The sequence below is a fragment of the Canis aureus genome, chromosome 24 (assembly GCF_053574225.1).
Source record: "Canis aureus isolate CA01 chromosome 24, VMU_Caureus_v.1.0, whole genome shotgun sequence".
Taxonomy (NCBI): Eukaryota; Metazoa; Chordata; class Mammalia; order Carnivora; family Canidae; genus Canis; species Canis aureus.
This window is the reverse complement of record NC_135634.1, coordinates 16023848-16051250: the sequence shown is the minus strand read 5'-3', so window position 1 is coordinate 16051250 and position 27403 is coordinate 16023848. Positions and strand designations below refer to the sequence as shown.

Genomic DNA, 27403 nt, shown 5'->3' with positions numbered 1-27403 from the left:
AAAAAGGTTTTATTCATTTATTTATTTAGAGTGAGCAAAGAGGGGGGAGAGAGAGAGGTAGAGAGAATCTCAAGCAGATTCCACGCTGAGTGTGAAGCCCAACATAGGGCTTGATCCCATGACCCCAAGATCATGACCTGAGCTGAAATCAAGAGTCCAATGCTTAACGGACTTAGCCCCCCAGGTCCCTGTGGCCTGATTACTAGTTCTAATGCCTCCACATTAACCGAGGATGCCCCTGCATGAGCCATCATGGCCAATGGCACCATGAGCAATACTTTTTTTCTGGTCTCCAAGTTTCTCCACTGACAGCAGAGGTGCAACTATCATGTCATCAATTACACAAATAATGCAGGGATGCATACCTGTCTCAGTGATCCTTGCACACACGGGTGCATTCCCGGAACTAGAATGGATCAGTAAAGCCATATTGCCAAGTACAAATTAAAATCCTTCCATCAGGGTACTATGGTAAATATTCCTTTTCCTCTGCATCGTAATATTTTCTTCCTATGTAATAGACTATAAAAAAGGAAAATACTGATAAAATTCAAGGCGAAGCACAGTGAAAGTTGGAAAAACAGTTCATTTTCATATACTACTGGCAAAACTGTTAATTGGTACAACCTTTTTGAGAGTAATGTATCATTACCATAAAACCGTAAATGCATATCATTTGACCTAACAATCTTCTAAAAATCTTTCCTAAAGAAATATAAGCACATGCTGACCAAGATATTAACTATAGTATCATTTATAGTAACAAAATAATAGAAAATCATTTAATATCCACTAATAAGGGAATATTATGCTGGCATCCTGATATATTTAGTATACAAAAGTAAGTTTTAAAACAATACAGCAAGATACAGCAAGACCACCTTTTTGTTTAAAAAAATGTGTGTGGACACCTGAGTGGCTCAGTTGATTAAGCAGCTAACTCTTGGTTTCAGCTCATGTCGTGACCTCATGGGTGGTGATATCCAGCCCCACACTGGGCTCCATGCTGGAGAGTCTCTCTCTCCCTTCTGCCCCTTACCTCCACTCGTGCACAAGTGTGTGTATGTGTGCGCATGTCCACTCTCTCTCTCAAATAAAAAAAAATCCTTAAGATATTGTGTGTGTATGTGGTGTGTATGCATAGTGTGGAGTGTGGAGTTTATGTGTGGAGGGTGGTATGTGCGAGTGCATGGTGTTATGTGTATGTGACATACATATAGTGTGTGTGGTATATGACATATACACAATGTGTACAGTGTGTGTGTGTGCATGATGTATGTGTGTGGTGTATGAACAGTATACTGTGTTCATGCCTGCTGTGGTATGTAGAGTTTGGGGTAGGAGAGGTGTATGTGTAGTGTGTAAGTGTGTGTGCATGGTATGACGTGGATGTGGATGTGAGGCATATATGATATGTGTACATGGTGTGGTGTGTGTGTGTGTGTGTGTGTGTGTGGTATATGTGCAGCATATATGGTATGAGTGCATATGTGGGCGTCCACAGGAGGCATGTGTGTGTTGGCCCCTGTATAATGGGATTAGATTGGAAATAAGGAGGGAAACAGCTCATTTCTACTGCACACATTTCAGTTTCCTTTGAGTTCTTCTTACAGACTCCTGTACCAATGGTCTAATCTCTGAGTCATGTTTCTCTTTTCATGCTAGACCTTTACAGAGGAAATGGTGCAATTTCTATTCAAATTCCAGCACAAACAACCTTTTTTTTTTTTTTTTTTTTTTTTTTTTAGGAACCTCATCTGAGGACAGTGTCTTATTTTACAATCTTTTCCCCAGTGTCAGAGACATTCCCAATAAAGGGACTTATTGTCAGCGACATTTGTTTCATAACGCTTTGCGCGTAGATACAATTGTGGGATAAAGCAGAAGCAATGCATTTCCGGTATTAAATATCACACTGAAACAGTACTTAAGATACCAACTAGAAGGTTAAATAAATAGGAGAGAAGAACACCCTTGGCAGAAACCAGCGTGTTAGCTACCTTCTCTATTTGATATTTGCCAATAATGAAAAAGGCAGCCACACTAAAGGCAGCAATGGGAGTGTCCTCAAATCAAAAGAATATCTGCTAGAAGTATGTTCAATGAGCTGTTGACAGAGATTACTTTGGGGTCAGGACAAGACTTTTGCTTCTTGATTTAATTACCTAAAACTATGTAATTTTTTAAAAGGACAAATCAGAATTATAGTTGATGAGTGGATTTCTTTACTTAGTTTTTCTTTAATTATTCTATTTTCTATAATTAATATATACTGTTTTTGTAATCAGAAAAAAATCCCAATACTTGAAATTTAACATTTTTCAGAGGTGGACACATAAGCCTCCTACTGGGGATTCCTGTGGCCCAAGAAGCTTAGGTTAATTTACAGAGGCTATTAACACTTAAGTTGGCAGGGCTCTCTACTTATGAAAACAAAAACAGCATTTTAGAAAAATATTTAATTAACAGAAAACAATAGTGAAATAGTGTGATCTTGTAAAAGAGTACAGCTTTAGAGTTATTCACTCTTGAGGTTGATCTTAGCCATGGGGTCTTGGAAAGTGACACAGCTCTTCTGATCCTTAGTCCCTTGGCCTTTGAACTGGGGGATCTGTTATGAATTTAGCCGAGTGCCAGGCTGAAGAGAGAGAGAGTTAACCAGGAGCTATTATTATCAATGCTGAAGAATGCATATGAAAACAGAGTTCCATCATATTCTCAACCTCTCAGAGACCCCAAACAAGCTGTCAGATCATCATAGAGACATTTGAGGGAGGGCTGGACACTTTGTTGCCTCTAATTATAAAGCCTCTCCTGCCAAGTTCCATGTGCATATAGCTCCAAAGTCCTTTACTTCTGGTCATTCTCCTGACTTTTTACCAGTTGGAATCTCTACCTTCTCCTGGCTGCGGTCCTCACTATTTATCCATGTCATGTGCAGTCCTGAAAGACCACACCTTTAGTCTTAGCACAAAAATTCTTGTTCCTTCCCAGAGGTTTCTGCCCCTCTCTGTAGGAGGCCCACATCCCACCAGGAGAGCAGAGTCACAAAATGCTACTCCCTCTCCAACCTCTGATATACACAGGCCACCTCTATTGTATTCCCAGTTATTCCTCCCTGTCTCCACGGAGACTCTTGCTCTCCACCATACCCTCAGCTTGGTACTTGTGAAGAACCAAATATCCTTCTCTGCTCTGGGGCACTCTGTCCCTCTGATAGTGGAAGACTCACTTACTATCGAGCTGTACCAGTATATGAAAGTCCTACCAATCATTGAAGTCTGGACACACTTCATTTATTGTTTTGAAAGAATATTATTTTTAATCTTATACATTCATCTAAAGGATGATGCATCCTTAACCTTGAACTCTAACATGAACAGAAATGAGGTATTCCCTTTAAAAACTATCATAATACATTAAACTTTTTGGTTATATAGGACTGAGAGGTCATAGTAGCAATTTCTAAAAATCAAAGTTGCCCATTTTCAAATGCTGTGAAACACATTGCAAGCCAAAATGTAAAATACCTTTAAAAAATGTAAAATACCTTTTGATTTCAAAACGAAAAATGTTTTTTTAAAAGGTTTTATTTATTTATTTATTCATGAGAGACACAGAGAGAGAGAGAAAGGCAGAGACACAAGCAGAGGGAGAAGCAGGCTCCATGCAGGGAGCCTGATGTGGGACTCGATCCCTGGGACTCCAGGATCACACCCTGGGCCAAAGGCAGGCGCTAAACTGCTGAGCAACCCAGGGATCCCTGAGTAATGCTTTTTAAAAGAGGAATATAGAGTGCCTTTCTCTTCCAAAGAGAAACAATTTTTACTCACCTGTTACAGTCAGAAATGACATGTCTTTTTTTCTAAGCTATGCTTTAAATAGTTAAGAATTAACATGTGTTCCATACTTACTCCCCAACAGTACTATTTTAATGTTAACAAGAACTAAGGAGTAGGGTACTCTTACTTTCCTCATCTTAGAGATAAGGAAAGAAGTTTGAAGTGACTTACTCATCTTCAGAAATTTATGTCAAAGTACTAGACCTCAAGCCAAGGCACCCTCATGTGAGAGACTATTTACCTAAGTTGAATGGTTCTAACCAGGACATTAAAAGGTAGAAATTTGGCTAGAACAGCTTCCTTTTCCAAACTCTTGTTTTTAAAGATTTTATTTATTTATTTATTTATTTATTTATTTATTTATTTATTTATTTATTTATGGGAGACACACAGAAAGGTAGAGACATAGGCAGAGGGAGAAGCAGGCTCCCTGCAGGGAACCTGACACAGAACTTGACCCTGGGACCCCGGAATCATGCCTTGAGTCAAAGGTAGACACTCAACCACTGAGCCACCCAGGCATCCCTCCAAACTCTTTATATCTACTTCCAACAACATATGTATTTCTTACTTGCTTTCAATAATCTATGAAACTAGAAGATGAAAAAGAAAAACTAAATTTTGAGATTCATATAATCCATGGGCTTTGATCTTGAATAACATTAGAAAAGTACCATAATGTAGTTATTTCCCACAAATTATAAATAGCAACTGTGCCATTGTATATGCTTTATGAAAAGGTAATTTTATATCGACGGAAGAAATAATAGCCATTCTATACAAACTCTCCTGTTAAATAGAAGATGAAGTAATTCATTCCGAGCTCATTTTATCAGACCAGCATTACCCTATACCTAAACCAAACAAAGACATTACAAGGAAAGAAAACTAGAGATCACTAACCATCATGAACACACATGCAAAAAAATCAACAAATCAAATCCAGCAATATTTTTAAAAACTCATGCATCACAATCAAATCCTTATAATACAAGATCGACCCAACATTCAAAAATCAATCAGTGTAATTCACTCTATAAACAAAATGAAGAAAACCATATAATCACATTAATAGATACAGAAAAAACATATCCTACGAATTATCATTTATGACTCATTTATAATAAAAACTCTCAGAACATTAGGAATAGAGAGGGCTTTCTTCAATTTGATAAAGAGCATCTACAAAAAACACTACAGCTACCATTATTCCTATTGGTGAAAACTGTATGCTTTTTCTTTGAGATAGGGAAAAAGGCAAAGGTATCCTCTCTTATCACTCAGACTCCACATCCTAATGGAAGTCCTCATTAGTGCAATAAGGCAAGAAAAATTAAGGCAAGACATACAAATTAGAGAAATAATAGAACAATCTCAACTTGCAAATAGCATTACTTAGGAAGAACATCCCAAAAAAGTTTAAATTAAAAAAAAACTAAAGAAAAAAGCTACAGTAGTAAATACAGTGTAGTACTGACAAAATAATAGAGATATGGGTCAACAGAAGAGAATAGAGCTCAGAAATAGACTCATACAAAATATAATCAACCATTCTTTGGTGCTTTTTTATTTGTTTGTTTGTTTGTTTTTTGTTTTCAAAGGTACAAAGGCAATTCAGTGGAGAAAAGATAGTCTTCAACAAATCATGCTGAAATAACTAGATGGTCAAAAGCAAAAAAAATTAACCTAAATCTGTACCTTATCACAAAATATTTAACAAAATATTTAACTCAAAACTGGTCACAGAGTTAAATGTAAAGTGTAAAGCTATAAAACTACTAAAAAAAATAAGAGAAAATCTGTGTAACCTTAGATTGGTCAAAGAGTTTTAAAGTAGGACATCAAAAGTATGATACTTTTTTTTTTAATTGCTGCATTGGTCTTTATGTTTTTTTTTTTTTAGACTTTATTTACTTATTCATGAGAGACATAGAGAAGAGAGGCAGAGACAGGCAGAAGGAGAAACAGGCTCCCTGTGGGGAGCGTGATGTGGGACTCAGTCCCAGGACCCTGGGATCATGACCTGAGCGGAAGGCAGATGCTCAACCACTGAGCCATCCAGGTGCCCCACATAGGTACTCATTAAATTTAAAATGTTTCCTTTGGAAAAGGCACTGATAAAGGAGTGAACGGATAAGCCGCAGACTGGGGGAAAATATTTTCTAATTATATTTTTGACAAAGAACTCTATAAACTGAACAATAAGAAAACAAAAGGTGATATGTAATGAATAAGTCATGAGGATGAAAGGTAAAGCATTGGGAGTATAATCAATGGTATTGTAACACCGTCATGTGGTGACAGATGGTAGCTACACTTGTGATGAGCATAGCACAACATAAAGACTTGTGGAATCACTATGTTGTACACTCAAAACTAATGTAACATTGTGTGTCAGTTACAATTCAATAAAAGAATATATAACGTGGGATCCCTGGGTGGCGCAGCGGTTTGGCGCCTGCCTTTGGCCCAGGGCGCGATCCTGGAGACCGGGATCGAATCCCACGTCGGGCTCCCGGTGCATGGAGCCTGCTTCTCCCTCTGCCTGTGTCTCTGCCTCTCTCTCTCTCTCTCTCTCTTGTGTGTGTGTGACTATCATAAATAAATAAAAATTAAAAAATATATAATGAAATAAAATGCATAATATGCAAAAAATACAAATAACATTTAAAAAAGAAAACAAAACAAAATACTAACTTTAAAATGGGCAAAAGGTCTGAACAGACACTTTACAAAAAAAAATGAGTAACAGATAAATATAGAAAAGATACTCAGCATTATTAATCATTAAAGAATTTCAAGGTAAAACTAAAAGATACCACTGCATACTTATTAGTTTAGCTAAAATGTGTAAATGTGTAAATGGCAAATGCAAGTGAGATTATGGATCAACTAGAGCTCTAACATGTTATTGGAAGGAATACAAAATAGTACAACCATTTCAGAAAACAACTTGGATATTTCTTGTAAAACTAAACATATCTATCATATGACTCAGCAGTCCTGCACCTAGATATTTACTAAAGAGAAATGAAAATTTTGTTCAAGCAAGAACTTGTACATGTTTATATTTAACAACTTCATTCAAAATTACCAAAATTTGAATGTCAAACTGTAGTATATCCATTCAGTGGAATACTACTCAGCAATAAAAAAGAACAATCATTGATCCACACAACAACATAAATACATTTTGCTAGAGGATGCATTAAATGCAATTTGCTATAGTGGAAACAGACCAGACTACAAAGATAGCATATTGCATAATTCCATTTATGTGATACTGTAGAAAGGCCAAAAAAAAAAAAAAGTGAGAGGAAAAGATTAGTGGTTTCTAGAGGTTGGTGAGTACAAGGGAAGAGTTGAATATAAAGGAGCAATACAAGGATATTTTGGGGGTGATAAAATTATTCTCTATGGAGCTGCAGTGGCGGATACATGGCTATTCATTTGCCAGAAACCTGTATACTGTAGAGTAAATTTCCTGAATAAATTCCGTCATTTAGTTGATAGTATTGTATCAAGATTAATATTCTAATTTTGAGATGAAGAAGCTGGCTTCAGGATAAATGGGAACTCTCTGTACTATTTTTGCAATTCTGTAAATCTAAAATTATTCCAAAATAGCACTGTTGGGGCAGCCCTGGTGGCTCAGTGGTTTAGCGCCTCCTTCAGCCCAGGGCCTGATCCTGGAGACTCAGGATCGAGTCCCATGTCGGGCTCCCTGCATGGAGCCTGCTTCTCCCTCTGCCTATGTCTCTGCCTCTCTCTCTTTCTCTCTCTGTCTCATGAATAAATAAATAAAATCTTAAAAGAAAAACAAAACAAAACAAAAAAAAAAAACAAAATAGCACTGTTATAGAGATGCCTGGGTGGCTCAGTGGTTAAGCATCTCCCTTTGGCTCAGGTAGTGATCCTGGGGTCCTGGGATGAGTCCCGCATCAGGCTCCCTGCACAGAGCCTACTTCTCCCTCTGCCTATGTCTCTCTCTCTCTGTGTTTCTCATGAATAAATAAAATCTTTAAAAATAACATAAAATAATCCCAAATAAAAAGGTTTTCAAAGATAATTTTATATTAAACTGGGTATGCTATGCTGAACAGGATCTCTCACATAATTAAACTCTCCCTTATTTTCTATTGAACATATTAGATAATCTGAAGATTAATCTGGAAATTTTGTTTTACCAATGGAGTACAAACTATATTCCTAAGTATGCTCTTAACATATTTCTATTGTTTGAAAATGAATCCTTCACCATCTACCACTTTATTTTGCAATTCTATTTAGCAGAGCTACTGTATTCTATTTTTCCCTCAAATTTTGTCTTTTTCTGATTTTACCAAGAATGATAACTGTTCTGTGTGTTTTGTGTCCCCAGTTGTGTGGTAGATGCTCTTTCGATTTCACGAACAATTGCGTCATTAAATTTTTGACTTTATTTTTTTTCAAAAGATTTTATTTGTTTATTCATGAAAGACACACACACAGAGGAGGAGAGATATAGGCAGAAGAAGAAGGCTCCCTCTGGGGAACCCAATGCCAGACTTGATCCCAGGACCCTGGGATCACGCCCTGAGCTGAATGAAGGCAGACACTCAACCACTGAGCCACCCAGGCATCCCAAATATTTTGACTTTAGATCAGCATTTCTTAAAGTACACCTTAGGGCAGGCCTGTTTTCATCTAACATTGTACTTTCTGATGAAGCCAAAATATCACTCTTTTCCTTTCTCTCTCTCTCTCTCTCTCTCTCGTTCTCTTTTACGGTGTTATTCTGAAGAAATTTCTTAGTGTGTCTTTCCCCAGTTTCTCATTGTTCCATTTGCATTTTTGTTAGTGTGGTCAAGCTCCTGGGAACCAAGATTCATAATTAGTCTGGTGTATTAATTAGCATAAATTCTGAACAGGCAGGAAATGAAATGGAAATCATTTAATTAATTGGAAAATACAAGTTTGATAGCTGATCTGAAAACTAGCCAGAGCTCAGAGAAGTATTTGGACAGTAATATGTTATGGTGGATAAGAATGATATTGTAATCTCTTAAACTCTCAATCTCTTAAATTGAAGAACAGAAAGTAGCAAGGCTGCAATTGGGTAGTTGGAGGCAACTTCATTGTGAATGAAGTACCTTTTTGATCACTGATGGTGGGTGTGTCTGTATGTATCTGCTGAATTAATTTGTTTATTGCTGCTGTTGTTTTATTAGAACAGAACCACTCCATTGCAGATAGTTTTATCATATTCACCGTTGATGGGTCACTACTTTGGAGAAACTTGAATTTGACAGATTATTTAAATCACTAGCTATTCTATTGTCTTGTAGTTATGGATAAATATTTCTAATTTCCAATTTTATGTGAGGGACATTTAAGAATTAAAACTGACAGTGCTATAGAACCCAATATAAAACAATGTAAGTCTTTGAAAATTCAATACTAGTATCAATGAAATTAATTTCATTGCTCTGATAACAGAGAATGCACCTCTTTAACTGACCTATAGTACAATGATATATTATTAAGGTCACAAAGAAAATCACAAGAAATCAATAAAAGTGGAAACAACATAATTCATGTATCTAATCATACATTTCCAACATAAAGAGAATCAAAATAAGTATTAGCTACTTAGAGATGATGAAATTCATTTTTAAACCACAGATGGTTCAAAGAATAAACCCAAAACCAAAATTATGGAATTTTTTAAGTAATGTCTAACACCATTATGAGGCTTGAACTCATGACTCTGCAATCAAGAGCCACATGCTCTACCAACTGAATCAGCCAGGCCCCCAAAATATTTAGATGATAATGAGTACTATTAAACACTATAGAATTCAAAGGACTTCTGATTTTAGCTCCTACATGTAAAAAGATGAGAAATCATGACTCCTATCCTTATAACAAGAAAAAACTGAAAATCAGTGACTTTTCTAGATCCATCAGGGAACTGAAGTCACAGGGCAAACTGTAACCTCGAAATCTGGAGCGATGGGGAAATATAGAGAATTAAAATAGAGATCTGCTTACCTGAAGCAGAAGCCACAGGAGCCAGTTACAATCAGGAACACTTGAATAATAATTTTGATGAATTCTTAGAGCCTGAGTGTAGACTTGTGAGAAATTCTGGGCAGCCCAATCTTAGTGGAATCAGCACACTTTCTTAAATATTACCTCCAAAAACTCCATCATGTTCTTTCATTGATGATCAGAGAAAGAACCTTTGTATTTTGGTCAGAGGAAGGGGGAAGGGGACACCTTTCCCCAGAGGGATGTCTGGGTGGCTCAGCGGTTAAGCACCTGCCTTTGGCTCAGAGAGTGATTCTGGGTCCGAGGATTGAGTCCCATATCAGGCTCCCTGCATGGAGCCTGCTTCTCTCCCTGCCTATGTCTCTGCCTCTCTCTCTCTCATGAATAAATAAATAAATCTTTAAAATAAATAAATAAATTCCCAGAACATTTCCATAACAAAGCTTGCCCTCCAGAGGAAACTACTTTACCAGAGATTTATCTGGAGCAAGAGCAACAAGTCAACTTCAACCCCTCTGGAATTCCTGCCTTATATATATAAAGAATTTTTTTTTAAGGCTAAGAAATGTTTCTGAAGTCCACAACCCAGGAACTCAGGTCCACTAAAAAACTGAGATTTAATCAGAGGAGCATAGAAAGCTTTCCCTCCCCAACACTTTGCCACCACATCAAAAGGGCCTTGGTATTGATAGAATTTTAAGACACAGACTCTATTTAAGAAGAAGTTCTTAGGGAACTTAGGGAAAGCAATGGGAGAAAAACAAAACAAGGAAACTAGAAGAAACCAAAACCTCTGGCATCTGCAGCTACAGCAAACATTAAACGCAGCCTAGATCTGAGCCAGATTTACATAATTCTAACCTCACATAACATAAGAGATTAACCTCATACAAAAAGTCTAATTATCTCATATGGCATGTACAGGTCTCAACAAAAAAAAATGACAGGCATGCTAAAAGACAAGACAAAATCCAGTCTGAAGAGATAAAGCGAACATCCTAACGAGACTCATATATGATATAAATTTTAGAATTATCATATAGAGAATTTAAAACAGCTATGATTAGTAAGGGCTCTGATTAAAAAAAAAAGTAGACTGTATGCAAGAACAAATAGCTAATGTAAGCAGAGAGATCCAAATTCTAAGAAATAATAAAAGAGAAAAGCTAGAAATCAAAAACACTGTAACAGAAGTGAAGATTGTCTTTGGTGGTCCCATTGGTAAAATAGACACAGTGAAGTAAAGAATCAGTGAATTTGGAAAAAATATCAATAGAAACTTCCCAAACTAAAATGCAAAGAGAAAAAAAGAATTTTAAAAAGTCTATGGTCAATTACCAAAGGTGTAACATGCAAGTAATAGGAATGCCAATAGAAGAAGAAAGAGAGAAAGGAATACAAGAAATATTTAAAATGATAATAGCTTAGAATTCTCCAAAATTAATGACAAACAGCAAACTATAGACCCAGGAAACTTTAGAGAACACCAACCAGAATAAACATCCAAACTTCTCCAGGGAAACACATCATATTTAAACTACAGAAAATCAAAGGCAAAAAGAAAATCTCAAAAGAAGTCTGAAGGGAAAGAAGAAAGAAGGAAAGAAAGAAAGGAGAAAAGAATTTGATCTATTTAAAAGTAAGGATAAAAATTATACCAGGAAAACAAAAAGAGAGTGGAGTGAAATATTTAAAGAGTGGAAAGAAATAAAAACCCTCACTAACTTAGAATTATGTATATGACAAAATTATCCTTCAAAAGGATATAAGAAATCCATTTTTGAAGAAGATATAAACTCTCTCAGACAAATAAAAACTCAAGGAATTTGTCACCCTGCAAGAAATGTTAAAAGAAGCTCTTCACAAAAAAGGAAAATTATATAGGTCAAAAACATAGATTTATAAAAAGAAAGACTGAGTAAATGAAAGTATAATAAAAAATTATTTTTCCTATTTCTTTTTGTTTAATAAATAACTGTTCTGAGCAATAATAGCAACAGTATGTTGGGTGATTGTGGTCTATGGATAAATGAAATAAATGACAACAATGTTATAAGAGATAGGAAAGAGGAATTGGGAATGCTGAGTTATAAGGTGCCTTATACTACGCATGAAACATTATAGTATTATATAAAAGTGGACCTAGATTTGTTGCAGTGGTTGTCATAGAGTTTGTGATATACTTTTACAAATAATAAACAGATTGAGAAGAAAGGAATTAAATTTTCTTTGTTCACAGATTACATGATCCCCAAGGAACTGACTAAAAAAAATTTAAAACTAATAAGTGATAACAGCAAGGTTGCAAGATATAGGGTTAATATACAAAGGTCAAATGCTTTCTTCTGTATGAGCATTGACAACTGAAATTTGAAATTATAAACACAATATCATTTATATTAATACCTACACCCCAAAAACCACCCTAAAATATTTAAGTATAAATCTTAAAATATACAAGATCTATATGAAGAAAACTACAAAATTCTGATGAAATAAGTGGAGAGCTGTCCCATGTTCTTGGGTAAGAAGGCTCACTATTACTAAGATGTCAATTTTTCCCACTATGATCTATAGATTCAATGAAATCTCAATTAAAATTCCACCAATTTATTTGGTGAATATCAGCAAACCATTTCTAAAGTTATATGGAAAGGCAAAAGACTGAGAATTGCCAACATAATACTGAAAAAGTCCAGGGACTGTTATTATCTGGATTCAAAATATACTATGAAGCTACAGTAATCAATATAATGTGATATTAGAAAAAGACAAGATGAAATGGATAGACAAAAGAGACAAAATGGAACAAACAAAAAGAGTCGAGAAATAAACCTACACATACATCAACATATCTTTGACAAAGGAACAAAAATAATTGAATGGAGAAAGGATAGGCTCTTCAACAAAAGGTGTTAGAACAACTGAACATTCATGTGCAAAATGAATCTAGACACAGACTTTATACCTTTCACAAAAATGAACTCAAAATGGGTCACAGACCTAAATGTAAAAAAACACAAAAGTACAAAATTTCCAGAGGGCAAAACAAGAAGTGACGATGGGTTTGGTGATGAGTTTTGGATATGATACTAAAAGCACAATCATGAAAGAAAAAATTGATCAGGTAAATTTTACTAAAACTAAAAATATCTGGTCTGCAAAGATATTGTTAAGAGAATAAAAAGGTAAGCCACAGACTGGGAGACTACTCACAAAACACATATCTGATATAGGATTTGTACTTAAAATATACAAAGAACTCTTAAAACTCAACAATTAAAAAATATGTTCCCCAATTTAAGATATGCAAAAGATGTGAATAGGCACCTTACCAGAGAAGATATACGGATAGGAAGTAAACATATGAAAAGATGTTCAACATCAAATGTCCTTAGGTAATTGCAAATTACAATGAAAGACCACTACACATAATGGCTAAAATCCAAAAACAAAAAAACAAACAAACAACAAAACCTGACCATACCTTGACAAGGATGCACAGCAACCCAAAACCCTTATTCATTGTCAGTAAGAATGCAAAATGACACAGTAACTTTGGAAGACGGGCAATTTCTTAAAAATTGAACCATAGTTTCACCATGCGATCCAGCAACCACTCTCCTAGGCATTTATTTCCCGAAGTGAGTTGAAAATTGACACCCACATAAATACCTGCACAAAGATGTTTAGCAACGTTATTCACCATTGCCAAAACTTGGAAGATACCAAGATGTTCCTCCATATGTAAATAGATAAACAATGGCACAGCCAGAAAATGGAATATTATTCAGCAATAAAAAGAAATGAGCTTTGAAAAAGCTCATATTAAGCCATGAAAAGACAGGGAGGAACCTTAAATACATATTACCAAGTGCAAAAAGCCAATCTGAAAGGCTACTTACTATATGATTTCTACTGTATGAGAGTCTGAAAAAGAAAAAGCCACAGATATGTTCAGCAGTCCAGTGGATTCCAGGGGTTCAGGGCAGGGGGGATAAGTAGGTGGAGCACATAGGATTTTTAGGGCAGTGCAACTATTCTGTGTGAGGCTGTCCTGGCATATACAAGACATTATGCGTTTGTTCAAATCTATAGAATGGTACAGCACAAAGCGGGAACTATAGTGTAAACTGAGGACTTCAGCTAATGATATAAATATTGATTCATTAATTACAAATCACACTACTGCAAGATGTGAATAATAAGGATGCCTGGGTGGCTCAGCAGTTTAGTGTCTGCCTTCAGCTCAGGTCCTGATCCCAGGATCAGGGATCGAGTCCTGCATCGGGCTTCGAGTGAGGAGCCAGCTTCTCCCTCTGCCTATGTCTCTGCCTCTCTCTCTCTCTCTGTGTCTCATTAATAAATATTTTTTTAAAAGATGTGAATAATAGAGGGAACTTTGTATGAAGCATAGGGCTTATATGGGACATCTCTGTACTATTTTATTTTTCTGTTGGTCTAAAACTATTCCATAAAATGAAGTCTCTCTATATATATTAAAAAGTTAAGCACTGGCATCAGCAAATTGCAAACTAACACATTATGAGGCACCACTGAATTCCCTTTGGATGGGTAAAATTATAAAGACCGACAGTATCAAGTGTAGTCAAGGGTATAGAGCAAATGGGAATCTCCTACATCACTGGCAGGAATGTAAAATGATATAACCATTTGGGAAAACAAGTTGGCGGTTTCTTGTAATGTTAAATATATGCCATGTAACCCAGAATTTCTACTTCTAGGTATTTACCTAAGAGAAATAAAAAATATATACCCATTCAAAGACTTGCATACAAATGTTCATAAGCTTTATAAGTAATAGCCCAAATGTGTACTTTAATTCCTCTCTTTAATTACTTTCTGCAATATTCTGCTTCACTCAATAGTCCCCCTGAACTGACATTTTGAAGAGGAGAGAACTTTTTTTTTTCCCCCCACAGGAGAGGAAGCAGTCCAGCCAGAGCGGGGGGTGTCCACAGGAGCTGAGAGGGATTTTTAGGAAGCAGATTGGAGGCTTTCTGATGAGAATATAAGCCTTTTTTGAAATTTTGGGTGGGCTCTGTATTAGTTTCTTAGGGCTACTGTAATAAAGTACCTATTGTAGACTGAGGGGCTTAAACAACAGAAATTGACAGTCACAGCTCTGGAGGCAAGAAGTTTGAAATTAAGATGTTGGTTGGCAGGGCTAGTCCCTTCTGAAGGCTGTGAGGGAAAATCTGTTCAAGGCCTCTCTCCTTGGCTTGTAGATGGCCATCTTCTCTCTGGGTCTATTCGTCATCTTCCATCTGTGTGTCCCTGTGACCAAATTTAGGTCTTTTTGGGAAGAAACAAATCATAATGGATTATAGTCTACTCTAATGACCTCATTTTAAGTTGATTACTTCTATAAAGACCTACCTCCAAATGAGGTCACAATCTGAAGTACTAGGGGTTAGGATTCCAACATATGAATTCTGGGTTCACAACTCAACCCATTACAGGCTTGAAACATTCCTTTTTAAGGACCTGTAGAGGATAATCAGATAATGTAAGCATGGTCTCTGGCCTCTGAAGGACTTGAGGACATCTGGGTTACCTCGGACCCACATTAACTGGACCCAGGCCCTGTGTGATGTTTTGCCCTACTCTTTTGAAATATTAAGCCCAACTCAAATCTGGGTTTGATCTCCCAAATAAATGTTGGCGTCTCACTATTGTTCTCTAATTCTTACAGAGAAAGAAAATGAAACTTGGCTTTTCTGTTGAGAGTGTTTTCTGCTTGGTTCTCAATTTTTCTCCATCTTAAAAATTTTGGTAGAATACACATAACATTAATTTACTATCTTAACCATTTTTAAGTGTACACTTTAGTGGTACTAAATATATTTATATTTTTGTGCAGCCAGCACCACCAACTACTTCTTGATCTCTTTTCATCTTTGTGATCCTGAATATTTGTCCCCATTAAAAGACAACTTCTAATGACCCCTTTCCCCAAACTCCTGGTAACCAATACTCTTTGTTTTAATCTCTCACTTTCCCCCACACTCCACGTTCTGGTAACTACCATTCTACCCTGTGTTACTAGGAGTTTGGTGAGGCTTTTTGTTTTTGTCTTTGTAGGGTTAAGATTCCACATATAAGTGAGATCATATAATATCTGTCTCTCTGTGTATGGCTTATTTCACTTATAGTATATCCTCCAGTTTCATCCACACTGTCAAAAATGCCAATATTTTCTTCTTTTTTAAAGGCTCGATAATATGCTATACTATAATATAATGGAATATGTATATTTCAGTAGGCTAATACTCCATTTTCTTTATCCAGTTATCTGTGGATGGACATTTAGCTTATTTCCCAAGCTTGGCTATAGTGAATAACGCTACAGTGAACATGCGAGCATGGAGCTGTTTACTCTTTGATTTCATTTCCTTTAGATACATACTCGAGTGGGATTGCTCGATCTGCTTTGCATAAGCTCATCTCAACAACATTGGGGAGGTAGATGCTGTCATCTTCTTGCAGTACAGGAAAATGAAGCTTTGTGTCTTACCCAGATTGTCCAAGCTGCTATTAAGTTCCAGATAAAAAAGACAGCCCTTCTGACTCCAGTACCCATGCTCTTCCCATAGCATTGAGCTACTTCACACATGTGAGCAAAGTATATAAATGGAACAAATTTTAAAGTTATTCCTCCCAGTTTATGTATATACAACTATGTTAGCCCATATAATCCAGGATGTATCTAAACAAAAAGTTGAGAAAAGAGGCATTAGAAAAAGAGTTCCAGGGAACTCCAAGAACTTTAAAACTTAATGGAAGAAAATGTATGTTACCTGAACCTGTATCTCACAGTTGTAGGAATGCATGCCATTCCCCCTGCGAGGTAGAGAACCAAAGGAGGCACGTTTCAGCTGTTGGAAAGAAGACAGCAGGCAGTGGCAACAGAGGGACACGGGAGGCGCCCTCTCAAGAATCTCAGGAAGCCCCGTCATTCTTTGATTTGACAAATGGAAGCTTCCTCAGTTTTAAGTGCAATGAAATGCAGCATCAGGCTCCTCACTGGGGATCAAATTGCTGTCCCAGCACCATTACACAGCCAGGTGGCGAAATGCAACTTGGCCAAGAGAGTAAAATAAGCCATTTATAGGTGATGTGGCACCAGGAGTCATCGATAAGATGTTGTAAGCCAGTGTTATTGAAACAGATCACTGAGCAGAGTGTAGTGACATACTTCCTATCACCATGGCATCAGACTTAATTTCACTAATCTAAGTTTCTTGGAGGGAGAGAGAAAAGCTTTGCAGTAGCTCCCCTTCATGGTGCCGTTCAGAAATAACAATGGTCCAGGCCACATCTCCACAATGAAGGGAGCTCCGTGGGCTGAAGCACAGCACTAATGAGCCCCGGGTCAAGAGGTCACTCCTCATTCGAGAAGGGCCTTTAGCCACACTCTGCTCCTGGCGACAGATGGGGCCCTAACCTCATTCCCCTTTCATCTCACACGTGGTGGGGGCGGGGGAGGGTTTTGGTCACAAGAGGACCAATTCATAGTCATTCTCAGTGAGTTAGTGAATAAATTCTTCCATTGGAGATGATGCTGCATTGAGAGACGTATTTTGAACAACAAATCTTGGTGAGATTCGTGTAAATCAAGGATCATTTGACTGGTTTTCATGGGAGTCCCTGCTGTAAGCTTCCAGGGAAACTGTAAGAATCCCTCACCTATTTTGGTGAGGGACTGTTGATGTCAAACTCTATCAAGACACTAGGATTACTTGCTGATGCAAAGACACTTACATAGCACTGAATTGTTATGACTTCATATGTCAGCACATGGGGAGACCTTACTCATGAGAGCAGGGTGATAGAATATGGATTTCATGCTAGTTGCAGGGCCAGATGACCTCCAGGAAGAAATGGGCATATGCCTACTTGGTAATATTTTGTACTGTTAAATATTCTCATTGTATTCCAAGAAGCCCTGGAAACGTCATACAGAGTCCAGGCATCACAGGATTTTTCCTGCTCCACTTTCAAGAAGTCATAAAGAATCACATCTGCACTTCAAATACTATCTGAGCTCTGTGCCTCTTTGAGAAATGATGCATGAGATCGAAAATTATAAAAGAAATGTTGAAAAGTAAATGTGACTATTTACACATTGCATATGCTGAGCTCATTAACTGTTCAAACCAGTATTTTGCTATTAAAATTTGTTTGGGATTCATAGAGCACGTTATAAACTACACTTTCAGGAAAATAATATTAGACAAAACAAATTAGGGAGGGAAGTTACATAAAGATGAAATTCTACTGTCTTCTCAGTTTTGCAAACATAATTTTAACTCTCCTTCCAGAAGTTGGCAAATCTCCATTATAAAATGGAAAATTTTCCTTCACTCTGTGAAAGAGTGGTCTCTAATTGAGAAATGCACCCTATCCTAGATTGTAATGAAAGTGAAATTTCTGGTTATCTGCTATTCCAATGAGTGCTAAAAATAAAATAATCTTATCGTATCTAATCTGCCAATGTTAAGGACCAGGTAAAAAAAAAAATCTAAATAATGTGCAACAGGTTTGATTTTAAATTATGGAGAATTAGACTAATGTAGTGATGCTTTATGAGTTACGAGTGCAAACTATGGATTTAGGAAAAACAGTCCTGAAGGTACATATGGCTTTGGGGTCAGCACAGGGCAAGTGCTTTCTCTACCTAACACTTTTTTTTGTGAATTTAAAAATGCTTAACAGGTGTTACTGAGTTATACCTATCAAAGGACTGCATATTGTTTTAAAACCTAGTTTTCAGAATCCCTGACGAAGACCAAGAGTAAGAGTTAAGTCTCTGGGGGATCCCTGGGTGGCGCAGCGGTTTGGCGCCTGCCTTTGGCCCGGGGCGCGGTCCTGGATATCCGGAATCGAATCCCACGTCAGGCTCCCGGTGCATGGAGCCTGCTTCTCCCTCTGCCTGTGTCTCTGCCTCTCTCTCTCACTGTGTGCCTATCATAAATAAATAAAAGTTTAAAAAAAAAAAAAAAAAGAGTTAAGTCTCTGTCCAAAGACTGCTCCACTTAAGTCTCTAGGACAGAGACTTAAGTGAAAGGGTGGCAGATATCAGCCACTGATGAATTGTTGGTTATCTGCTGAATAATTACCTTCATTGAAACACCACTGTTTAGTTGACAGTCAACTTCTAATAATTTAAGTTGCAAGGAAAAGACAGCTTACTTTAAGATCCTTAAAGAGATGTCACATTTAAAACAAAGACACATTTTCAAAACATTACCCCCTCCATGTGTCAGAGCCCCTGGGTGTTTTCCAGAATGGTCTTATATTGCTATTTAACTACTCTGAATATTTGACACCCAGTCTTTGTGAAAAAGTGTGATTCTTATCAACGAAAAGGCAATTAAATGCTGTCATTTGGAACCCAGATGGATCAGGGATCTTATCACTCTCCAGCAATCGCTGTCCTTTCCAACTGGGAAACAGATAACAGAAACTGCACTGCGTGAGGCACAATAGCCTAACGTGATTAGAAATCAGGCCGACTCTGGCTTCTCTGGAGCTGTACTCCCCCACAGGCTGAATTATAGCTCTCCTACCAGTCCCACGGCGCTGAATGATGTCATGGGATCTGCAGTTCAGCGAGATGAAAGGGATAAAGCAGAACCCGCTGGCACTAGGCAAAGCTTCCAACACACAATCCCCAACACAGCTTGGGAACCGAAAAAAGCTACAGATCCAGCCACTCAGCCCAAGCTTGGGGGAGCCACCGGTATTGCCTGGTTGCAGAGGGGAAGGGGAAAAAAAAAAAAAAGAGGAAAACAACGTGATCCATGTTAAACAAAAGAATTTGTGGACTAGGAGGCGGGAGGGTGACTACCTGCCGAAAGGGAACTTTCTGATATCCGTGCATATATATAAACTTAGTCGTGCCTTTCATGTTCTGCAACTGATCACCGATCAGATTACGGGCATTTCATCTCCCTGCTCGTCTGCCTTTGATCTGCATGGTTAATTTTATTTTCCTGGATTTGAAGTTTCGTCTGGGCTTGTGCTGACATACATTTTTGGGAAGGTAGAAGCATTTGGCATAGAAGTGCTGCCAAGGAGAAACTAAGTTGCCGAAAGGGTGAGTACTGGAAAGAGTTCAGCACGTTGCAGGTACAGCACTTTCTGTTTTGTGTAGCTTTCACTTGACTTTTCCTGTGTGTTCTAAGAAAAAGATGGCTTTAATCAATTAAAAGCAGGCATTTCTCTACTTGAATACTACATTATGTTATATGAATGTGTCCGAGCAAGGAGGATTCTCATTGCAAAAGGGTTTGCAATCTGTCATGCAAATTTTACTTGGAAGTGAGTTGTTCAAACAGGAAAAAACAGAACGCTAACTTTAGCATACAACCCGCCTTCAGAGCCTGAGATCTGTAAGCTGTAATTGCTCTAAGTATTTACAGGTTGCTTTATTTAGTAAACAGCCAGTGGAACTTTACTGGCTGCCAATGCTTTCCTTGTTTTCTTATATAAAAGAGTATAGTACATCTCTGGCAATACTGTGCCTTTCATTTATTTATTCTCTCACCCCCAAGATGTAAACCTATCAAATACATTTCCTTGTGCAGTTTGCATCCTCAAGGGAATCACTGAAAAGGCATTCAAGTATGATTAAAGCCTTTTATGCGTAAAACTGAAGAATTTTAAAACAGGGAGGGTAAAGTTGTGCCAAGTTTGGTTAAAAAATTCTCTAGTGATTTTCAGTAACCTTTGGAAATAGCACAAGCCTTATTTACAGAAACATTCACGACATTAGTATTCCTAAATTAACATTTACTTTAAATTTATAGTGACAGCTGTTGTAAGTTAAAATTTGCCAGCTGTTTATGAAAACTGAGTAATCAATAGTTACTAGGCTGTATATAGTTTTTAGTCACATTTTCACTTTAGTTTACACTCAACTTGGCAAAGCCAAAATATATATCGTGGTGTCTAATTTGAAAGTTCAGTGGTTTGGGTTTTTTTTTTTTTTTGTCAGTTCAATAATCTCACGCACACGCGCACGCGCACACACACACACACACAGAGAAATTTTTACACTGAAATGCAAGAATTTAAATACAGTGCAAAAGTAAGAGCTCCACATTCACATTAGTTCACTTTAGTTTCTAGTCCTAAGTTTATTTGGGTAGAATAATTATCATCACAATGGTCTGTTTTATGCTAGCTGAACCACAAAGAAATTATAAGTGATAAGACTAGTTATCCTTTAGTCTGAAATTCTGATGAAACAGGAAAGGTCTAATGAGCCTCATTTCGAATGTAATTAATTTTTCAGAGCCAATTAATTTAATCACTTTCTAAACTTTCCTCCAGATATTAGAAGGATGGTAATTAGCACTGTTTGCTTAATTTTAAAACTTTGGTAGCTGTTAAGTGGAGATTATTTAAAATCGTACAAGACGACTATATTTTAGAAATGTGTCAGTAAGAATTTAATCTGAAAGATGTAACTTGTTTTTAGTCATGCCAGGAGAGGCATTTAATTTTTTGTTCTACTGACAATGTGTAGCAAAGCATGTCCAAAATATCCTGGGGTATCTGTTTAGGTTGATTCTTATATTTGTTTGCTTAAAAAATCCTCTTTAAATCACAAAAGCAGTATTAATGTTCACATTCCAATAAAGAAAACTAAGCTTTTAAAGTAATGAGTGGAGAAGATGCCTGAAGAAATAACATGCTTAGGAACTTGATAATTTAGTTTAGCTTTGAGATTTATAAAAATGTTAAACCATTGTTTATTCTGCTACTAGGCTCATTTTAACAGCTACAAGTTCTCCTCGGCACAAAACAAAAGGGAGAATTAGCAATTATCTGATTAATTTAGGCTTTGTAGAAAACTACCTTGGGCAAGTCAAGTCCTTGAAAATCCACTTCAGTGTCTGAATTAATTCAATTAATTGTTTACTTCTTGTGTCTTGGTTGAGAAATGAAGCAGATTGTGTTTGATTTTCAAAGAAAGGTGGCCCTTACCGAATGTACAGGTAGAGTCTCAAAAAGGCATTTCTTAATTAATTGCCACACAGTGATCTGGATGGTGACTTAAGAAGCTATACTCCATAATACTTCTATGAAGGAAACCCTTATGTTATATTTTTCAAAGCACTCTCCTATCTATTGCTTCAATGGCAGCTTTGTTACTGTAGAAGTTCCAAGTCTTCAAAAGACTTTTATTTCTGGTCCTGATTCTGTCACCGAGTCACTATGCGACCTTAAGAGAGTCACTTCACTACTCAGTTTTCTCATGTGTGAAATGAGGGAGTCGACTCTATCATTGTGAAAGAAGCAGGGTGGAATTTTTAGAGCCATTTTACAGATGAGAAAACTGAGATTAGGGAAAGGTTGCCTTGACTACCCTAACCAAGGTCGCTTGGCTGGTTTTTCAAGTCCTAATCCAATGTTCTTTCTAGTTCACCATGCATAGTCTTGCATAGTCTGTTTTCTAACAACTGCACAACAGAACAAATGTACCATGTAGCTGAACAGAGAACAATGTTAGTTCAAAAGATAAAGATGGCTGCTTCCTATTGGAACACACACACACACACACACACACACACACACACACACACATATTTTGTTTGTTTCCATGATAGATATGTCAATCAACTGGATTAGTCTGGTTGTCTTCCAGCTGTTCTCTTCACTTCTATATTTCTAAGCAGTCTAAACTCAATTATTGCTGCACATAATGTATCAGAAGGACTAAAATGGTTTATACCAAATATTAATGTATCAGCGCAATGTGGAGTTATACACGTTTGTGTGTGTCTGCCTGTGTATTTGTATCTATACAAGTGTGGCATTATATAGGCACATTTTTTGTGTTTTCAAGGAATTCATGTTATCTTAGAAGATGTCAGTGGGTCCCTGATAAGTTTAATAATTAATGAAAGGTTGTTATTCATCGAGGGAGATTCCCAGTGGGATTTTTATGAGATTTCACTTTATAAATTTCATATGATTCTCTCTTGAGATGTGTTTCATACTACATTTGATTATGTTAAGAATCCTTGAATGTATTTCCATTAACTCTTTATGTTTCTTTTTTCCCTGAGGGGGGAAAAATGTTTCTTGTGAATAAATTTAATTTGTGGACTATAAATTTTGAACAGTAGTACTCTTAAAGCTAAATCGCTATCCCTCATGTCTTATCATCCTCATAAAGGTTTCATATGAGGCTTTACAGATTATTATTCAGTAACAATCACTAATATTTATTAATTCACTAATTATTAATTCACTTATACTTATTGAATATGTATGTCAGGCACTCTCACAATGGTTTTTAAAAGACTAATTTAAATTTACAATCACTGTCATCTGCATCATACAGATGAGGAAAGTGATTCTCAGAGAGGTTAAAAAACATACGCAAGATCACAAGGCTAATTAAGTGGCAGCTCTAGAATGTATCTGATTTCAAATCTTGGGTTCTTTTGTTCTAGGGCTAGGTAGTCAATTCTTTCCATTACAAGAATTACATAGAGCCCAACTTAACTGTTAGCAAACATTACCAACAAAATCAGGCCAAAAAAAGCGTTCTGTATTTTTTCTTTCTTTTGATATATTTTATGAGAACTATTAGAAATTTTTGATAGAGTTTTCCATCAGTTAGCTATAAAGGAGCTTAAGACATAAAGCATTCTTCTTCTGCTTTGCAACTAGACAGAGATCAATAATTGGCCATTGGCTTGGTCAGATTTTCTTCTCTATGATGGCAGAGCCAGTCCAAGGAACCCTGGAAAAATTAATAATTTGGTGCCCTTTGAAAGAATGATTCTTTATAATTTTGTCAGCCCAATTTACAAAAATGGGCAATGAAAAAGGGGGCAGAAGGAAGCTACCTGATGGCTGTGCTTAATTTCCCCTCTATGTCACAAGCTTTGGCCTGTGGAGTTGTTTCTCAAACCCCTCCTCTTGCTGGAATGACAACTCAGAAGGTACCAAGTCTCCCATCCTTAGATGGAGAGGTGTTAAACCACTATCCAGGGTGAGTTCAATTTACTCTTTGCTGAAAAGGGGGAGGAGGAGGGAGAGATAAGGCTTTCCACTGACCTTATCAAGCCATTCCCTCCAGCATCAAGAACTCTCTGCAAGAAGAGTTCTGACAAGAACAGCTTTCTCCATGTTAAGCCACATGCAGAGGAGTCTGCCTTTAGATTTAGAGGAGTCAAGGGCTCATTTCTTCTCTCATTAGACATGTGAAGTCTAGCTAATGGGGGTGTCATGAATTCACAAAGATCAGTGCAGGTGCTGCAACTTATAACAACTTTGCTCTATAAATGTCATGAGTTTGACATTACATAAACTAAATAACTTCCTTGGCCTTTTCATGTATATTGGTCTATGCACTAATGGTATGGTGAAGATTATATTAAGATTCAGGGAGACTAGATTTTGATTCCAGCTTTATTATTAACTTGGTGTGTGACCTTGAGCAAGTCACTCAATGTCTGGCCCCAATCATACACTGATAGTCTAGAATTGGCTGCAATGGGTGTTGGGGTTTACTTAAATAGCTGTATCTTGGTTATTTTCTCCCTCATTTTCTTAAATGTATTTGACAAACTTGATTAATATTTGAGATCCTCATTCCCATTTATTAATTCACTCAACAAATTTTAATGAATACCTGCTATGCACCAGGCACTGTGGATTGACAGACAAAATTCAGTACTCTCGTATAGCATGCATTCTGTTATATTTTCCCAGAGAATAGCGATTTACACTAGAAATTATTAGAAAGCCAACCAATTTTTCTTAAATTTTGCTTCTAGTGAGCTGACTTATCACTGAAACTATTTTTTTTTTCACAAGGGCCAATGTCCCACGTTTATTTACATATGAAGTGTTTGTTTTTTATTTTTTATTTTTTTTAATTTTTATTTATTTATGATAGTCACACACAGAGAGAGAGAGAGAGAGAGAGGCGGAGACACAGGCAGAGGGAGAAGCAGGCTCCATGCACCGGGAGCCCGACGTGGGATTCGATCCCTGGTCTCCAGGATCGCGCCCTGGGCCAAAGGCAGGCACCAAACCGCTGTGACACCCAGGGATCGCCACATATGAAGTGTTTAATACATGAAACTATTTTTAAAAGAAGTCCTATTACTTCATTAGTTCAATTTGCAGGGGGAAACATCCTAAACAAATGCACTTTGTATCAGCCTAGATGTTGCTAAAACTAGCCTCAAGGAAACCAACCCTTAATATAATCTTAAAAACAGCAACTCTATGAAGATCCTCATGGCAATTTGGCCTTTCCTGTAAAAACTTCAATATATTAATGATATTCAGTGTTTGGAAGGGAGAAAAAAAATGCTTGCAGCTCTAAGCATCAGCTTCATTCTCAGTGAGCCTAGGAATCACATAATTCTTTTTGTACTTCCACTGACACTCAGTGGAAGAGAGTATCTGAATGAGTGTGGTAAAGTGGGGAGTATTTATTTAACTTAACTGGCCTGTTCTTTAGAGAATAAGATGCATATACTAGCCAGAGTGCTGAGGTTCAATGCTATTTGTCCCCACTGTTAAGTATCATTTCAATGATCATTTATCTACTGACACTGGGCATTTGATGCCCTACAGAAGATGTCCTGCTACTAATAATGGCTGCCATTTAGTGAGCATTTACTATGAGTCAGACATGGTGCTAAGTGCTTTAAATACCTTATTTTATAATAACCACAAATGAATCAACACATTTTATGGATGACAAAAATGGAAATTGAAGGAGGTGAAGTTCCTTTTCCAAGGGTATCCAACTAGTGAATGGCAAATTGTCATCCAAGACCAGATAATCTGATGCCAAGGCCCATGAATGTTAAAAATAATGTCTCTCTCCGTAGTCAACTAATAGGTTAACTGGGCAGATCAATCAAATACACATGAAATGATGCAAGAACTAATGGACTAAATAATGTCTTACTGTCTCTAAGTACAAAAGGAGGCCAGGAAATAAAAGAGCACTTGGCTGAAGTCAAAGAGGTAGTTCCTGAACTGGCATATTAAATTCCACTGAGAAAACATTTATTGAACATTTGCTTGGGTGTTTGATATTATCAGAGATACAAGTTTGAACAAAATATATCCTTTCTCTGAAAGCATTTTTAACTTCTTAGTGAAGAAAGCTAAGTCATAGACACTTAGGACTCGAGGGAGATGTGGCAAGTACTATTATGGTAGTAAGAAGTTCACAAATCTTGGATAGACTCATAAGAGTTGTGGCTTTTGAGCTGGTTCTTAAATAGGAGTAAGGTAAGTAGGTAAGGAGCCAGAGCAGTAAGGGAAGTAGGTGAGTATAAAGAAGAAGCTCAGCAAAGGGAAGGGGAAATTCAGGGCACATTTGAGGCAAGGCATGCAGACCAGTTTGGCCAGAATATAAAGTGTATGGCATCTTTGAATGTTAATTTAAGGAGTATAAAAGCCATTTTTTACAACGAGGAACCTCTTGTAAATCTTTTAATTGGACAGTGCCAGTGATGGAAGCCCAGAGAAAGCAGGTCTGCTGGACAGACCAGCAAGGACAAAGATTGACCAGCTGTGGCAATATTCAGATGACAGGTAGGGAGGGCCTGTACCATGGTGGAGAGAGTGAGACCAAGAGAAAAAGATGAAGAAAGGGTGAGTGTAGTTAAATCTCACAAAGGAAGAAGCAATAATTCAGGTGAACAAAGACACTGAGTGCTCCGTGCTCTAGACTCTGAGATAGTAAGAAAATAAGATGTGTCCTCAGATGATTGAAGTCTAAGGTAGGAAGGGAGCTCAGACGAACAGATAACCTCAATATAATGACAAGCATGTTAACTGCAGTACATGCAGCAGTACTAGTAACAGCACGGATAGGCTAGGGAAACTCTTTTCTTCTTTCCCTATAAATATGGCAGACTGCTCTGCATGTGGCTTAACAAAGGAACAGGCAGGCTGGGCAGCCTCCCATGATGCCAGGCAAGGCTGTCCAAGTACTAGGGACAGTTAGCAGGATGGAGAAAGCTGTTCTTGTCAGAACTCCCCTTGCAGAGAGTGGTTGCTGCTGGAGGGAATGGTTTGATAAAGTCATTGGAAAGCCCCACCTACCGACCTCACCTCTCCCTCCTTCTCCCTTTTCATTAAAGAGCAAATTGTACTCACCACAGATGGTGGTGAACTTGCTTTCAATCTAAGGTTGAGAGACTTGCCTTGAGGTTTAAATAAGATAGTGCGTATTATTTGTAAATTCTTTACAGAGAAGTTGTTACTGGGGTTTATGTTCTGGCTGTGTTAGATTTGAAGTAGATATCCTTGAGATATGACGCTTGGGAATCATATTTTTTAATGTATGTTCACAAGAACCTGGTCTAGAACTATGGCTTCTCAAGACCAAAGATGCGCTATCGGAAATTAACTAGAGCAACTCATTCATTTATTTATTCAACAAATATTTATTGAGGGACTACAATGGGGTTTGGGGTGTAGTAAGGAAACATAGGCTGTGGTTCCAC

At 37.2% G+C, this 27403-nt stretch overlaps 1 protein-coding gene across 1 annotated transcript in view; it reads left to right on the top strand.

Annotated features, from left to right (window-relative positions):
• Positions 1 to 19526: 19526 nt before the first annotated feature.
• The window catches only part of TNFRSF19 (TNF receptor superfamily member 19), an 89335-nt gene continuing 81458 nt past the window's right edge, over positions 19527 to 27403 (top strand). The window contains exon 1 of the mRNA XM_077868389.1: positions 19527 to 19998. The gene's annotated coding sequence lies outside the window, so the exon portion shown is untranslated. The remainder of the gene's footprint in view (positions 19999 to 27403) is intronic.